This window comes from Pantherophis guttatus, chromosome 1, assembly GCF_059756535.1.
Source record: "Pantherophis guttatus breed Tessera chromosome 1, ASM5975653v1, whole genome shotgun sequence".
Lineage (NCBI taxonomy): Eukaryota > Metazoa > Chordata > Lepidosauria > Squamata > Colubridae > Pantherophis > Pantherophis guttatus.
This window is the reverse complement of record NC_142063.1, coordinates 43,725,261-43,743,714: the sequence shown is the minus strand read 5'-3', so window position 1 is coordinate 43,743,714 and position 18,454 is coordinate 43,725,261. Positions and strand designations below refer to the sequence as shown.

General features: G+C 40.8%; 1 long non-coding RNA gene across 1 annotated transcript; it reads right to left on the bottom strand.

Moving 5' to 3' along the window:
* Nucleotides 1–15,965: 15,965 nt before the first annotated feature.
* On the bottom strand, nt 15,966–17,942 carry LOC132710605 (uncharacterized). The gene is made up of 2 exons (XR_009621278.2): nt 17,593–17,942; nt 15,966–16,316 (listed from the first exon to the last, which is right to left on the bottom strand). It is a non-coding gene; the product is annotated as an uncharacterized LOC132710605 (long non-coding RNA).
* Between the last annotated feature and the right edge of the window lie 512 nt (nt 17,943–18,454).

Here is an 18,454-nt window from a genome sequence, read left to right as displayed (position 1 = left end):
CAGTAACAGAGTGGTCAGTGCCTGGAGTGCACTACCTGACTCTGTGGTTTCATCTCTAAACCCCCATAACCTTAGACTGTCTACTGTTGACCTCACCCCATTCCTAAGAGGTCTGTAAGGGGAGTGCATAAGCGCACCAACGTGCCTAGCTTCCCTGTCCTACTGTCCCCATTTATTCGTATCCGTTTCCTGTATTCATAATCAGTATCATGTTTATACTTATATCTGTTATCTTATACATGCTTGACAAAATAAATAAATAAATAAATAAAATAAAGCTTCTTCTATGTCAATGATGCAAAAACTTTATACAATGTTTGAAACTAAATGTTGCACTTGCAAAAAAAACCCTACAACAACAAAAAAAAAACAAACCCAGACATGAAACCCTGTTTATCTGAATGAGTTTGAGAGCAGAATCGGCATAATTCTTGGCTATTAGGTGATACCAACTTCTCTTAACTAGAGAAAACAAAACTGAGATTCTACTCTGATATAGTCAGCACCAGCAGTGTCAAGAAACTGAGAAGCAGCAGCAGCAGAACTAATTCTGTGGCTTCAAAGTTGATTTATGAAGACAGTCAAATGATCTTCAAATGATTTAGCGGCAGCTAAAAAAGCCAATGCAATCCTAGGTTGCATTAACAGAGGGATACAATCAAGATCAAGTGAGGTACTAATACCACTCTATAAAGCCATAGTAAGACCACACCTAGAGTACTACATCCAGTTTTGGTCACCACACTATAAAAAAGATGTTGAGACTCTAGAAAAAGTGCAGAAGAGAGCAACCAGGATGATTAGGGGACTGGAGATTAAAACATATGAAGAACGGTTGCAGGAACTGGGCATGGCTAGTCTAGTGAAGAGAAGGACCACGGGAGAAATGATAGCAGTGTTCCAATATTTGAGGGACTGCCACAGAGTGGATGGGGTCAAGCTGTTTTCCAAAGCACCTGAAGGCCAGACAAGGAATAATGGATGGAAACTGATCAAGGAGAGATTCAACCTAGAAATGAGGAGGAACTTTCTGACAGTGAGAACAATCAACCAATGGAACAGCTTACCTTTGGAAGTTGTGGGAGCTTCATCACTTGAGACTTTCAAGAAAAGATTGGACTGCCATTTGTCAGAAATGGTGTAGGGTCTCCTGCTTGAGCGGGAGGTTGGACTAGATGACCTATAAGGTCCCTTCCAACTTTGTTAATCTGTTAAATCTGTTAAATGTCTTCAACTAGATTTAACAAAATCATGACTGAAAAGGTGAAGGTGTCTTTCCTGTTCCCTTACTGACCTACAAAGAAAAGGATAATGAATCCTGTGCCAAAATTGAGGAAAGGGTCTTCAATGAGCAATTAGAGGAGGTGGGAAGCTACTGGAGCCCTCTCAAGGACAGAAGATCAAAGAAGTCCAACCTTCCTTTCTGATCACCCAGATTATCTTTGCCTCCCTTCTTCTCCAGTGCAGAGTTTTTATTATCTTGTTCTGATCCTTGCAGTTCATTAGCTGCTTGCTGAATGAATCCCTGCAAAAATAAAATAAACGAATGATCCTACAGTCTGTGTGCCATCACCTTGCAAATCATTTTTCCTCTCCACAATCATCCCTTCCTCTACCCAACCCTAAATATTGCAACATTTTCAGCACAGATGTGGGAGGATCAGAGACCAAGATCTTGGAGAGCAAGAAATTCCTCTGTATTTTGGGGGGCTTTGATCAAGTCCATATTGGCAGTGAAAAGCATTTTCCTTCTGTGCAGCACAGAAGGGCTAAACCCATGTTTAAAAACAGATTTAATATTCTCTCAAAACAATCTTCAACCCACGCATATCTGTGCTAGACACGAGACGTAGGCAATGTCTTAAGGATATTTATTTAAAAGACATATAGCTGCCCATCATGTACCATTACCATGCTTGGATGCCTTACAAATAATAATAAAAGTGGTAAAAAATGCCCATAATTTTTTTAAAAAATCCAGTGTCTTCCAAAACAACACATCTCCACAACAAGCAACTTTGCTGGCTCCAGCCACATTCTACCCCAATGCTTGTGGGAAAAGTCAAATCTTCAAAGTTGTCTGGAATGGTAGGAGGATAGGTGGTGCTGGATCTTTGGAAAAAGGTTTTTCCAAAGGGCACAGGTTGCTACCAAGAAAGTGCACTGCCTAAGTCCCACTAGATAGCTATTTTTAAGGGAAGGCACCTGAACTACACCCACTCTGTCTGACCTAGTGGAATGGGCTAATATTCTTGGGGAGAAGAGGAGATAATCCCGCAAATAACCCAGCTTTTGTTATTCAGAGCTTTAAAGATGATAAACAGCACCTTCATGTGCATGTTGAAAGAAAATGGGACCCAGTACAGCTCACGGAACAGTAGTGAGGGTCAACCTTGGGGCACCCAAAACTGTGCATGTTGCTGCATGCTGGACCAGTTGAAATTTCAAGATGGTCTTCAAGGGTAGCCCCATCAAGAGCATGTTAATAATAATAACTTTATTCTCATTGTACGTGTATACAGAGTATACCCATACAACGAAATTCACTTAACACCCAAACACCAGGTCCAACACACATAACAATCCCCAAACACATTCCCACCCACCACAATTCCCCACCCCTAAACCACCCAAACATCCACACAACAGACCAAGTAATACTGTCCAACAGCTCACTGATGGTGGCCCTTTAATTCATTGTTGAGTGCAATTATAGCTCTGGGATAAAAACTATTCAGAAAACGTGTGGTCCGAGTTTTAATTGTTCTGTATCTTCTGCCAAAAGGCAACAGTCCAAAAAGATTGTAAGCAGGATGGGAAGAGTCTGAGAACGTCTCAGTTATGCGACTTTCTCAAACAGCGAGATTCGAAGATGTCATCCATGTTGCAGTAATCCAGTCAGGAAGTGACTTTTCTTGTATATGTGATATAAAAATATTTATTGAGGCATGTTAAGGGAACTAGGGAACTATGAGGATGAACCCTGAGTTCAGGTTATTGCAAGTAGCCTGCACAAATTATTAATACTCTCTTGGTTGTAGGTTTCCTATTGTTGATATATGCCTTTACCAGAATCTGTGCTGCAACTTTGCAAATGCAGGTAAAATAGCAGGCCTTTCTGTCATCATCTTAATATGTCCATATTTTCTTTGGAGCAATAATTAAAATAACATATTCACCAGCTGGTTTTTTTCCCCTAGATTTAATCTGTTCCAGTTCTCATTTGCATATTAAAAGTACTAATTAGCCCCTCAGTGTGTCTGAGCACGAATAGTGCAATAACTGGTCATGTAGTCACTAGAGACTGTCTTTTCTTGCCTTCCTCCCCCCCCATCCCTGAAATTCCCCCTCCTCCTTCTCCCTGAGCTTTTGGGAAGAGCCCACAACTACATTGCCTCCATCTCTGGATGAGAGTAGCGGCTGTATGTGAAGGGAATGGGACTCTGCTTTGCAGCATTGAGGGACCATGAAACCCGGCTGCTTCATTCTTGTCTTTCTTCTTCTTCCCTTTGATGTGTTCTGTTTGATCTGTTGGCGTACACAACATAAACGAGTATTTTCCATTGATTCAGATCATTATGGGGGCTCTTTTGGGCAGGTAGCTAATGAACTGCGGGGATCAGAACAGGGAGATAGAGAAGAAGACAAAGTTGATTTGTGGTTCAGAAGAGAAGAGTAGGCATACTCTTTATCTTTAGGAGGACTCTTCTTCTTTATCAAATATAGGACAATTGGTATTTTCCTTTCTCTTGCTGTTTTGGGGAGGGAGGGGGGAGGGAGAGAGAGGGAGGGAGGGAGGGAGAGGGAGGGAGGGAGGGAGGGAGGGAGGGAGAGAGAGAGAGAGAGAGAGAGAGAGAGAGAGGGAGAGAGAGAGATTGTCAAGACTCCACAAAAGGGGTTTCTACAACATATGTCTGAATGAATCAAGATGGCAGTTGTGGCAATGTGATCAAAGTGCCACCCATATTTAATGGGTTTTTTTTTTTGCATGTGTGACACATACCCAAAATAGACAGAGCTTTGATCTGTGGCTATCATCTTTCCTTTCCTTTCCTTTTTTTTTAACCACACTCCTGTTCTACAAAGAAAGCAAGGTGTTCCAGTGATGGCTATGGATCCTTGTGTTGCCCATACAATTGCAGAAGAAACCCTCTTTCAGTTCAAACATCACCCTAGATTTTGAAGCATGTGACTATTATCTGGGTTCTCTTGCTCCTCCTTTTCTAGTTCCGTCTCTTAGTCCCTGACCTAGTCTGGAGGTCCTTTGCCCAGCAGGGAGAGAATGCTGGAGAAGATATGAGGCAGGATGAAGCAGGAAGGAGTATAACAAACAGAAGCATTATCCTCCGTCTTTCATCCAAGCTTTTGATTGGCCAACATGGGTTATTTTTTGACCTAGATTTAGCACTTTTCAAGAATACCCCTAGACTCCTGTTCATAAATGGTGTAGCTGATAGGACACAGCTGAAGAACATCTTCTGGGGTCTTGAAAAGTGACTCACCTTTCCATTCCATCTATATCTCTCCAACCCTCACCACATCCTACATTCAGAAAAGCAATTTGGTTGTTTTTCCCACTGGCAAATTACTATTAGCAGGAAGGAAGGAAGCCGGCAAAATCCATCAGTTGTAGTATTTCATTTGTTTTTTGTTATAACAGTAGAGATAAAAGCATTTGCCTACTTCCTCAGTAAAGCAGAATATGGATTAACAGTAAGGAGAGGGCAATTGATGCAGACTTCCTTTTCTGCCAACTCAAAGACTGATAATTTTATTTCACTTCAGTTTTCTAACTGTGCTCACTGTTAGAGTGGGTTTTGATGGTGGGATTTGTAAAGCAACTCCCTCTCGAGGATTTGTAGACCAAGGGAAATGTCATTTGGGGTTTTAGCATTACTTCAGCATGGTGCCAGGGATATTGTCTGGATTAACTTCCAGCTAAGCTGTAGAATGGTGTGAAGTTTTCTTTTTGAGATGTTAGAGCTCTATGTAGTTTGGAGGTGGGCCATTTTTACATTGGTGGGGATTTCTGTCTTTTGGCTCTTTTCTATACCTACTAGCCTTTCAGGAGCCTTTCAGGAGCTTGCAACCTGTATCCTGTACCAAGCTGAGGGAAAGATGATATTACGATGGTTTATAGGCCCCTCTGGCAGTGATTACTTATAAATCAGTGTGTGTGAGGAGAAAAAAGCCAGTTCAGTCATTTCCTGATGTTCTAAATCAGTGTTTTTCAAATTTGCAACTTGTTGACTTGTGAACTCCTAGAATTCCTCAGCCTCGCGTGTTAGCTGGAGAATTCTGGGAGTTGACACCTACATGGCTAAAAGTTGGCAAGTTTGAAAAACAGCACTCTAAATGGTTATCTGGAAGGACCACTACTGGTGTTGGAACTGGGCTGTGATGAGGAAAAAAACCAACGACATGTGATTTTGAGACTGTTTCCTGGGGTTTGTGGAAGAAAAACAGTTGTGGTGTGGAAATGCCATGAACGAAACCTGAGATGTCAAATAGGGAATCCATTGACTGAGATGAGCAGCACAGTCTATTTCTACTGGTAATGAAGTTCAGAGAGGAGCAAAGGGGAGAACCCTGCCTTGTTTTCATTGTTCTTGAATGACTGAAACGAGAACAATATATCGAGGCAGGGATGAAATGCTCCTGGTTCGGACTGGATCTGCCGATCTGGTAGCAATGGAGGCGGGTGGTTCGGAGAACCAGTAGCAAAAATCCCTCCCCCCCCCATGCCCAGCTGAGCCGCACAATCATCAGAGGCTTTTTCTTTTAATTTTTAAAAGCGTTTTTTCTACAACCTCTTCGGCCGAAAAAATGCTTTTAAAAGTAAAAAAAAAAGCCTCTGATGATCACGCGGCTTAGCTGGGATCGTCAAAGGGATCTTCAGCTGATGATCCCAGCTGAGTTGCCTGATCGGCAGAGGCTTTTTTTCTTTTAAAAGCCTCTGACGATCCAAACTGAGTTGCCTGATCAGCAGAGGTTTTTTTTTAAAAGCCTCTGACGATCCAAGCTGAGTTGCCTAATCAGCAGAGGCTTTTTTTCTTTTAAATGCATTTCTTTTAAATACAAGCTGAGTTGCCTGATCGGCAGAGGCTTTTAAAAGAAAAAAAGCCTCTGCCGATCAGGCAATTCAGCTGGGATCATCAGAGCCTTTTGAAAACATTTTTTACAACCTCTTCGCTGAAGAGGTTGTAGAAAAAATGGTTTTAAAAGAAAAAAAAAATTGGCCACGCCCACCCAGTCACATTACCCCCCACACACACCAAGCCACGCCCACAGAACTGGTAGTAACAAATTTTAGATTTCACCACTGATTGAGGGTGTTATATCTATGCATCTCTATTCATATATGAAGTCGTTACAGCCTGCACGTAATGAAATGTTCACCCTATCCTTTCAGCAACTCTCTTTGAAGGGGAAATGGAATTTCAGTGTGGGATAGAGAGGCAAACAGACAGAGTAGAAGGGAGAGGGTGGGGGGGAGCGTAGGTGCCTCCGAAAGAAGAGTGCCACTCGGGAAGAAGAAATACACCTGAATAACAGTAAAAACTTCACTTTGGAAGATAAATCCATTTATATAAAGGAAACAGAATGCCGTACATAGAGAGGCTGGTTTCCTGTTCTATTTGCCAAACCCAAGTTGGCAAGACTTCCAGAAAGAAAAATGTTCCAGAAAACAGGGCATATGTATGCTCCACAGGCCATTCACATAATTCAAACCAGTGTTGCTTTCCAACCTGCCTGAAGGAATTTAGAGCAACTTTTCTGTGTCAGATGCTGAGGCTGTCCTGTAGCCTCCAGAGATGTTAAACATCTCTCTCTCTCTCTCTCTCTCTCTCTCTCTCTCTCTCTCTCTCTCTCTCTCTCTCTCTCTCTCTCTCTCTCAGAAAGAGAGGGGGGTGAGAGAGTGACACATATACATTTCCTACAGATCAGTTTTAGTTTCTGTTAATAGAAGAATTCTGAATTTTTGGAGGACTGAGAAAATAACAGCACATCCTGGATGTGTGTCAGTAAACTGCACACATCCTAGGAGTGATCTAACAGAGATGTTTTAGTAGGACTCTGCCACAGACCACCAAAACCAGCCAGAACAAGGATTTCATTTATTAAAGCAGAGAATTGTAGCCTCAGGTTATAGTAGGAGATTTGAACAACTGCTACATTTGCTGGAATGTAGCATTCTCCAAAAACAAGCTGTTAGAAAAATTATTGACTTTTGTTACGGATAATTTCCTCTTTCAAAATATGCAAGTGGGTACTAGAGAACCTGCTGTCTTTGATCTGATCATTGAAGGAAGGAGATCCTTGAAGATTTTAAAGTGGTAAGAACTTTGAGTTCAAGTGACAATAGTTTGTTAGAATTATTGATTTTAAGAGTTTGGTAAAAAAAAAAAATACAGTCACATACAAATTATGGGACCTGATTGTAATAAACTAAAGAAAATTGTAAGACGTTACCATCTGAAGAACACCAATATTGATATTATATGATACCACATGGTCAGTGGTGAAATCCTACCGATTCGCACTGGTTTGGGCAAACCGGTAGTGATTAAATCTAGTGGTTCAGTGAACCGGTAGTAAAAAAAAAGCTACCGGTTGGTCCAAACTGGTATTTCCGACGATCAGTTGGGCCTCACAATTTATATTCACTAGAAAGCAGGAAATCCTGCTTTCTAGCGAATCTAAATTGCGCGGCACAGCTGTTTCCACCCCCTCACTTTTCTACTTACCTTCAAACGGCTCCTTTTTCTGCATGAAGCACACGTTTGGTGTGTATTGTGCATGTGTGTGCAGCGTGCATTTGGCACACACTGTGCATGTGTGTATGCGCAGCATGCATCTGGCGCGCACTGTGCTTGTGTGAGCAGTGAACCTGTGGAACCCGTGGAGGATTTCACCAATGCACATGTTGTATTAGTATTGTAGCCAGCAGGGGTTCCTTGAAAAGAATTAAGAACAGCACTCTCAAATGATATTAGTGAAGGAGTAAACCAGGAAATATCTAAAGAAGCTGATGTGATTTGAACAGGCAGCTCACAAGAGAGTTGAGATTAAAGAAAATGCTTATTGAACATGTAGGAAGGACCTGTGACCAAATATGTCTACAAATTTTAACCCCAAAATGAAGAAATGAGGTCAGAAAGGCAGAGGTAGAAAAGAAGCTAAAGTCAGCAAGAGAGGCAAAATCCAGCAAGAAGGGTTCCTTCAAATGTGGTAATAGGAAGGAGGAAATAGAAGGCTTCAACCCAAACATAGATGATGCCAATCACTTGGAATTCTTTGCAGCCTTAGAAAGGAGTATTTAAAACTACTGGACTTTCCACAGAGGTCCAAGAAAACATCAGTTTAACTATCATACCACAGACCAGAAGAACAAAATTAACTCACAACAGAGGACAGAGTAGCCCTCAGGAAAGCTTAGAAAAGGACCAAACTATCATCAGTGTTATGTCCTTATATGGGCACCCGCCGGGGATTGGCTAATCCTCCGGCGGGAAATTCAAATAACTGTCAGTGGGCGGCTGAGTCTGCCGGAGCGTATAAAAAGAGCTCCGGCAGCCCAGCCGCTCGTCTTTTTCCTGTGCTTGAATAAAGTACTGAACTGGACCAGAGCTGGTCGCGTCTTGCTTTCCCTGCGCCGATCTAACAATCAGCCTATCAGGAGACAAAGGCTGAACCACAGTCATTATGGACAGATTACAATATATACAATATATACAAAAGTGAAAGTAGAAGACAAAGAAACTCACATCCCAGTGAACACCAACACTATACAGAAATTGGACAATCAGATCAAGAAAACTTTCAGTGGAAAAAGGTGAAAGATTTATACGATCTGAAGAGAAACCAGAGCAGTGGACCCTCCTCTCATGCTTCTACAGATACCCCAAAATACATAAGCCAGACATACCTCTTCATCCAATTCAGTGGTGGGTTTCAAAATTTTTTGCTACCGGTTTTTGTAGGTGTGGCTTGGTGGGCATGGTATAGTTTGGTGGGCGTGGCATGGCATGGCTTGGTGGGCGTGGCTTGGTGGGCGTGGCAGGGGAAGGATACTGTAAAATCTCCATTTCCCCAATCCAGGAGAAAGTTACTGCAAAATCCCCATTTCCTCCCGATCAGCTGGGACTTGGGAGGCAAAGAATAGATGGGGGCGGGGCCAGTCAGAATTTTTACTACCGGTTCTCCGAACTACTCAAAATTTCTGCTGCCGGTTCTCCAGAACTGGTCAGAACTTGCTGAAACCCACCTCTGCAACATCACAAAAGAATTAACAAAGCCTGGACACCTGACAAGGGGAAGCAACCACTCCATCAACTCCCAACTATAGTGCCTTCAAACAATCAGCAATGTGACTATAGACTGCGTGAGCAGGTGGTTGGATTAGATTACCTCCAAGGTTCCTTCTAACTCTGTTACTCTTACTATAAAACAGGGGTCTCCAAACTTGGCAGCTTTGCTTTGCTGGCTGAGGAATTCTGGGAGTTAAAATCCACAAGTCTTAAAGTTGCCAAGTTTGGAGACCCCTGCTATAAGATGTGTATGAAAACAGGGTCTCATTTTGAGGTCCCAGCCCTTTTCATGTTCATAGACCCTGAATTAGCCAAAGAATCTATGACTACATTGCTCCACAGCATACCCGACCTAGCAAGTTAGCAAATCAATAGACATATATACATAAACCAATAGCTACATACTGTGCAAAAAAAGACAGTCAATAAGCCAAAAAGGAAACAAAGAGACAAAAACACATTCCCATCAGCAATCAATACCCAGGTGAACATATATTAATTCCAAGATTAATATCAGACCAAAAATCAAGAAATAAACGATACTCCAATCAAGGAGCTGCCAAACAAGCCAACAGTAAATAGCCCAACCAAATGACTTCCAAGGCCATTCCCACCAACACTGTTAGGGCAGGCCACTAGACTGCCCTAACTGACAGAACTGACATAAAATCCCACTCCTCGCTAGCATTAATGTTATCTAGTTTGGCTAATGAAACATCTGCAAAACAACTAAGCCCAGAGAGCACCAAAAAGCCCTCATTTTAACCTTGAACTACAAATATTCTCCTTTATTTGATGGTGATGCGGCCAGTTCAAGAATAAGAAGTTGGCAGCCATTCTGTTCCTTTCATATCTTTTCCTGTCCTATTACTGAAAACTTAGTTTATGCATCTAAGTTTCCTCTCTCTGACTTTTCTATTTCTTGTCGTTTTTCATGAATCTTTTTGTGGATATGGGTATAGCTTCTTTTACTGTAGTCCTTTTGGAAATTAAAGGTTTTATGTAGGGGTGGGCTGCTGGGGGTTCGCAGAAGTTCGGGAGAACCTCTAGCTATGATTCTGTGCAGTTTGGAGAACCCCCAAATCCCACTCTTGGCTGGCCCCGCCCACCCTGCTCTGCTCCTCCCAGGAGTCCCCAAGCGGCCTGTTTTGGATCCAGGTAAGTGCAGGACGTGCATGGAAGCTCGGGGAGGGCGAAAATCAGGCCTACCAGAAGTCCAGGAAGGCTGGAAACGGCCCCATTTCTGGCCTCCAGAGGACCTCCGGAGCCTGGGGAGGCCGTTTTTGCCCTCCCAGAGATCCGAGGAAAGCCTCTGGAGCCTGGGGAGGGCAAAAATGCCCTCCCCGCCATGGTGCAGAAAGCCAACTAGACCACGCCCACCATGGCCATGCCCACCCAGCAACCGGACAGAGAACCCCTTGCTAAAATTTTTGAAGCCCACCCCTGGTTTTATGTCATGCCATGAAATTATTACATTTGATTTAGTAGTTTTCATTTTGCATTCCTAGATCATCTGAAATTTTGTGGAGACCTAAAACATTTTTCTTTGAGGCCTCAAAAATGATGGACACTCTGCAGTATTCCTTTAGCCCAAAGTATTTCCCTTAGGTTACTATATGTGGGCTGCAAAAATCTGGTTGACCACTAGAGGGCAAAAGGAGATATAGAATCTTCTCTTTTCTGCCACCTAGTGATTATTCAAAGCTTTACAACCCAGATGTGGTAGCCCTATTTTCCATAATCTTTTCACATAGCTTTCTTAATAAGAAAAGCAGAAATGATATTTTTTTTAAAAAAAAAAGACCAGTAAGCTTCACTTTCTCAAGCTTTAAGTACTTTATTTATTTATAAAATGTATATAGCTGCCCATCTCACATGTACGGTATACACAATTTAAACAAAACCATTAAAAAAAAACATTAAATAGAATAAAAATATAAGAAAGGTTTGGAGTATTCCTAAAGGTAAAGTTGAAGCAAAATATTGTGATGGAATCTGATCATCATGTAGGCAAAGTTGTACAACTATTATTAATAGATTAATGGTCTCACTATTCCATTCCACTGTACAGCCAGAAGAGATAAATTTGTGCAATAGAACAGAACAGAACAGAATAGAATAACAGAGTTGGAAGGGACCTTGGATGTCTTCTAGTCCAACCCTCTGTTTAGGCAGGAAACCTAAACCACTTCAGACAAATGGTTATCCAATCTCTTCTTAAAAACTTCCAGTGTTGGAGAATTCACAATTTCTGGAGGCATGTTGTTCCACTGGTTAATTGTTCTAACTGTCAGGAATTTTCTTCTTAGTTCTAGATTGTGTCTCTACTTGATTAATTTCCATCCATTGCTTCTTGTCCTGTTCATGTTTATGTTGTATATACGATTTGAGCAAATGGCTTCAAGGTTAGATTAGCTTCAAGCTTAGATCAGTTACTTGTCCTTATAAAAACTCTCACGTTTTATTAAAATAGACATATCTGGATGTTCAGACTGAGAATGTTACTGAGAAATGAGCAAACGCCACAGAAATAGATTCAAAAGTTTGGAATCCTTTCTGCTGCACACGTATCTAGATACAGCAATGTGAAGAGGACAACCTTTAAAACTGAAACATCAATCCCTATATTACTGAGCATCCATTACCTTGCATCTTGAAAACTATCCCCTGAGTGATGACTGGCAGACAGCTTAATTGTTTGATGATGATCTCTCTTGACACACTGTTTCAGATCTTGCTAGCTTTTCTTCTATTCCACCCCTGTTTCTCTCTCTCTTCTTTTTTTTAAGATGTAATTTTTATTGAAAATATTTTACAGCTACAGATACATAAGGAAAGAATTAAGAGAAAAGAAAGATAAAAAGTGAGAAACAGTGAAAAGTTGAGAAAAGAGAAGAAAAAAGAAAAAAAATCAAAAGATGTATCTTCCGATTTTCTTTACAATGGTTACAAACATAGTTATTACCATTTCCACTCTCCCCAATTATACAACATGGTTTCTTTCTTCCAAGAAACAACCCCTTTTATTCAGTAGTTTCCAAAATCATCAATTCATTTTTGTCCATTTTCAGCAAGAAGTCCATAAAGGGTTTCCAATATTTTTTTGTAAAAGTAGTTATTGTTCCTTCCCTAATCAGAGAAGTCAATTTGGGCATTTCAGCAAGTTCTACCATCTTCACAATCCACTTATTTCTGTCTTCCAATTGTTTAGAAGCATTGCCAAACTAGAGTTATGAGATCAGGATAACAAACATCTAAATAACTATTAGTTAGAGTTTCTATGTATTTGCTTCCATTTAGTTGTCACCCAGGTTTTTGTCATCCAGGTCTGGTAGCACTATGATAGATCACACCAAGTTTGATACTACATCTTGAAGAACTTGGATTCTGCTGTAGTTTCACCGATATAACTGTTTGACTCAGGGGTAGGCTTCAAAAATTTTAGCAAGGGGTTCTCTGTCTGGTTGCTTGGTGGGCATGGCCATGGTGGGCGTGGCCATGTCAGCCTCCTGCACCATGCTGGGGGGCGTTTTTGCCCTCTCTGGGCTCCAGAGGCTTTCCTCGAGCCTCTGGGAGGGTGAAAACGGCCTTCCCAGGCTCCGGAGGCCCTTCCATTTCTGGCCTTCCCAAACTTCTGGTAGGCCCGTTTTTTGCCATCCCTGAGCCTCCGTGTGTGCCCTGCACTTACCTGCATCAAAAACGGGCCGTATGGGGACTCCTGAGAAGGGCGGGGCGGGGTGGGTGGGGCCAGCCAGGAGAGGGATTTGGGGGTTCTCCGAACTGCACAGAATCTTAGCTAGAGGTTCTCCCGAACCCCTGCGAACCCCCAGCAGCCCACCCCTGGTATGACTCCTTTTAACAGTGAGGACTAATCAGATATAGGCTATGGGAATTCTGGAGGACTACTACATGGCAACAAAGAGTTTTATTGAGGTTTGGTATCCAGAGGATTAGGTTGTGGGGACGGTGTTTTCTCAGTAATTGGCAAACTGTGCTGAGTAAACAACGTCAGCACAAAGTCCTAATCTCATCAAATACAGGATGTCTGGCAGAGACCCTATATCAAGATATGCAAGGCATGGGGACCCAGCACGTAAGCATTGTTTGTCACAGGAAAGAACATGAGGGAAACACGAGGGATCCATATGGAATTCACGAGCTTTCTTTAGCCAATCAGTATCAGTAAACGTTGATTAATGTTTTGCCATGATAGTTGTAAAATGACAATAAAAGGAAGTCTTTTGAATGGGGTCAGAGTGCCTTGATCAAGGTGCCTTCCCACCGAGGGGCCTTCCCGTGAACCATCTTCCTGCCTATGCATCTTTCTTCATCAAAACAACATTAGGTTGAGTATCAAAAGTCAGACAAGCACTTATTTATTTATTTTATTTATTTTATTTGATTTCTATACCGCCCTACTCCCGAAGGACTCAGGGCGGTGCACAGCCAAACAATAAAACACATACATACAAAATTTAAAAGTAGAATAAAATCAAATTAAATAATTTTGGCCCCGACAAATTTAAAACCCCAAACTTTTAAAACCAATTTAAAATTGAATGTATAAAATACTAAAAGATATTTAAAAATTAAAAATCTTTTATAAAAGAGGGAGAAAATTAGGCCAGGCCCGCCTGGTGAAATAGTAAGGTCTTTAAAGCGCGGCGGAAGGTGCGCAAATCCGGGGTCCTCCGTATCTCTGGGGGGAGCTCGTTCCAGATAGTAGGTGCCCCCACAGAGAAGGCTCTCCCCCTGGGGGCCGCCAGTCGGCATTGTTTGGCTGACGGCACCCGGAGGAGCCCCTCTCTATGGGAGCGTACCGGCTGGTGGGAGACTATTGGTGGTAGTAGGTGGTCCCACAAGTACCCAGGTCCTAAGCCATGGAGCGCTTAGAGAGTCAGAAGCACTTAAGGGTTCATTTCAAAAGAGCTGATCTTGGGAATTCATCTGGCTCAGCATGCCTGGATAATCTTGTGGCTGGATCATATTTGATGAGCACCAGCTGAGTTGACTGTCCATTCAGTGCATCATGGATATGCAGCTAGATCAAACGTAATGACCACTGGTGGACTAAAAATTGGTTAGTTCTCTATTTTAAGAGTGATCCATTGTTGGAAGCAACAATTGTTATTTGTGATCCTATTTGACTGATTATCTTGTGGCATAAATACTGACTGCCTGATTGTTATTGTTATTGTCATTACCTGTATGATATACTTGTTCTTCCTTCTTTATCCTTTGAAACATAAGAAGCATTTGAATTAATTTAGTTTTTGCTATTTTAAACTGATCTACATTTTCATGTTTCTTTCAGGCGATGAATAAATCTTATTGGTGCTCCCAGCCCTTCAAATATTGCTAAGTAAAACTTTATTATTACTCATCATACTTTATTATTGGTCATGATGGCTGAACAGTTATAATTTAGCATTATCTGGAGAGCCACTTCATAACTTATAGAGATGTATGTGACTATTCTCAGCTTAAGCAACATACTGAAAAGGAGATGAATCTGGAAAACTCTAATAATAATTTCTTTCTTCTTAGATGAATTAGGAGAAGGTTGCTTGCATTGTTTGGAAACACGGAATCTCTGATTTCTATAGGTACCTGTAATCATTCTTTTGAAGCATTTGCCAGCCTCTGATCCAGCTATCCTTCTTATTTACATTTATTTTATTTATTGATTTTATTAAATTGGTATGCTACCCATCTCTTTACCAAGTGAATCTGGACAGTTATTGTTACTGTTATTGAGTTACTAAACTGTTACGAGTTGTTAAGCTATAATTGAGATATTGTTTTAATTTTAAATTTATGAAATTTATGTTTACTTATATTGTTGTATTGTGACTGTTTTATTTCCATAAACTACAGAGAGTCAGAGGATTATAGTGGCTTAAAATGTAATAGCAAAACAAATAAGCAGGTCCAAGTTTAAAGCAAAGACAAATAATGGAAGACCTGAAAATTTTAAGCAGAGCCCTGGTGATCATTTAATACCTGCAGGAATCAATCAACAGTATTTATAGCAATTGAGTTAATGTAACAGTAATTAAATGAATGTTTTTCTTCCACCCCTGCCTACTGATAAACTTATTGTCAGGATGCTGTAATCAGGACTGATTGGGGATCTTCTGGATGTTTGGATATGTGCTATATTAGAGGGATGGGATAACTAAACAGTCTGTGTGCAGGATATACCTACAAGCATCAGTGTTTTCTCTGAGAAGAGCATTGTTTCTGGGTGTGTCGGTGCATTGTGTGTGTGTGTGTGTGTGTGTGTGTGTGTGTGTGTGTGCATAATCTCTTCATATTACAAAAGTATAGAAATCTTCATTGCATCTCCAACTGTGAACTATTTCATGCTGCATCACAGGGAAATATCTGTGGATAGAGATAAGGCATAGTTTCCTAGTTATCTCTATAAAATAAATGATAGAAAAATAAAACACAACCATTATCACTATGTCACCAGTGGGACAGTAGAGCAGATTTTACCTTTTTTATATTAGTGGAAGTAGGAATATCCTACAACAGATGTGTTTGAATTTACAAATAATTCTGAGGGAACAAAAGACAGTTCTGAAATTAAGTAGAAGAAATTGGCGGTATTTTTTGTGGAAAGAGAACAGAAAGCAAAGAACAGAAAGAAAAGTTTAAGCTTTTATTCATGGCAAAAATTTAAAAGACTTTTTAAAATTTAAAATCTGAGTAGTATTCTGTGTTGTTATGTCATCACCTCAGACAATTCCCCACTGACACCATGATGCAAAGGCAGGGACCTTCTTGAGATATACAAAACTGCCTGATTCATTTTGTGAACTAGATCTGGAGCTTCAGAAATACCTTAATCTGATTTAAAGTCTGTAGAGATTCGCAGTCATCCAGATCATGGTTGTCCCAAAGGTGCTTTTTTAGGAGGCAACTGGACTTTGTTTTGTCTTTTGAAGATGCTTCACTTCTCATCCAGCATGAAACCAGCATGGCTGCATAAAGAACTCTCTGACAAATTGAAAGGCAAAAAGGACAAGTGGGAAAAAAAAGTGGAAAGAGGGGCAAATAATTAAGGCAGAATATCAGCAAATAGCCCGAGCCCGTAAAGATGAAGTGAGGAAAGCTAAGGCTCATAATGAACAAAGGCTTGCAGGTAAAGTAAAAAATAACAAAAAAAGCTTCTTTCAACATGTTAAAAACAAGAAAAAAGTCAAGGAAACAATTGGCCCATTGCTGGGAGAAAGTGTCAAGAAGGTGACAAGCAACAGGGAGAAAACAGGATTTCCTTGAAATCAAGCAGAGTAGAGATTCCTCTCTGCTTGATTTCAAGGAAATCCTGTTTTCTCCCTGTTGCTTGTCACCTTCTTGACACTTTCTTGTCCATCTAGCCCCCTACTTTGACTTCTGCAACATCTCTGCAAAGGTTTTTACCTTACTAGTGGCCTGATCCTCTTTACAGTGAATGGTAAACTTCTGACTTTTTGCACACAAAGCTTGTCTTATATCCCTGAGCATTGTGCTGCACGGCAAGGCAGCTCTTGGCACTCTTTTCCATCCAACATATTAGATTGTATAATTTTACATAGGGCTGGTGGCCTGGATTGATGGAGCTAGCTGCGTGTGCTAAATTATGCAAGGTATGTGACTCCCATAAAAGACCATATGCAAGCATAGAACATATTTGCATCCTACTTTCTGAAATGGCATGGTTGTTGCTATTTTCATAAATTACTCAGCACCATGGGGCCACCAGTGTTTGGCCACGTAAAAAGGAAACTCAGAGATTCAAAGAGGAAGGGAGCCAAAGAGCCAGCATTGGCTATGACTTTCTGGAACACATCCATCGCATATTTGGAGACTGTGCTTGTATAGTATCAAGAGCAGAATATTTTCATATGATGGCTGTTTATACACAGTATAGCTGTTTATGCAGCCATGTACACAAGAAACAACTGTGTATCTGATGAGTTGTACATCAGATCAGGCACCATATTTAAACAACCCCCCCCCTCTGTAATTGGAATCTTAGCATGTTCGTGTGTATATAGATGCAGCGTATTGAAGAGATTAGATCACAGAACTAATCCAAGTCCCAGAAAACAGAACTTGCATCTCTTTTCCTTTCCTAACTTTTGCAAGAAATCTTTTGCTGCTTATAATATTGCATCAATCATCCTTCCCACCCTTCCAAATACATTGACTATAATCTTATGTTTCCCAGTATGCCAACTGGAAATTATGAAAGTTGCAGTTTAATATGGCGATTAGATAAGGAAAGACTTACTAAAACCATATTTTGGACTCCATTTCCTGATGGACTGATGCTGTACTTTTAAACTCAATATTCGGTTAACTTCGGCTGGAAAATGACATAGCAGTGATTGTTGATCACATTAAATCCATTCCACTTAAGCAATGTTAATCCAAAGCCTGCAGCCTTTCACTTTTCTCCCAGATGTGAAATTCCTGTCTGAATGCACTCCCCCTTTACAGGAGACAAATGTAAAAGTTGCATTTGAAAGATGCCAGCTGTGGTCCTACCCCAGGTTTATTCATATGGGACCTTTACTAGGTCAACTTAATACTTGACTACTGCTTATTATCCCATCAGTCTTCAGGGACAACCCATGATCTAATTGCCCAGCATTTATGTTGCCTGGCAACCATAAATACAGAGTAATAATCCTTAAAGGGACAGTGTAGAATTTCATGCCCCTGCAGTGAAGTACACTTCATTTCCCAGAGCACCCTGGGTTTTTTAATTCAGTGAATAAAAATGTGTAATGAATAATTAATTATGTGCTTGAAGGCACAATAGCTGCCTACTTTTGAATATTCATCAGTGGCATTATTAATTCACTAGAATTCCCGAGGAGCAGTAGGATAGGTTTTTAGCCTAGCTGGAGGACTTAACAGATAGTGTTTTGCAACACGAGCAAACTTTTTTTAAAAAAACAGATTTTGTTTGGGAGGGTATATATATATATATATATATATATATTTAAAAAACATTTCTTTGCAGGGAAATATATATATATGTACATCCCAGGTACTAGACAGAAATAGGCAAAACTGTAGAATAACAGCTGATTTTATGATCAAGATGCCTTTTCCAACTAAGTGTACTTTACCAAAGCCTTCTCTTA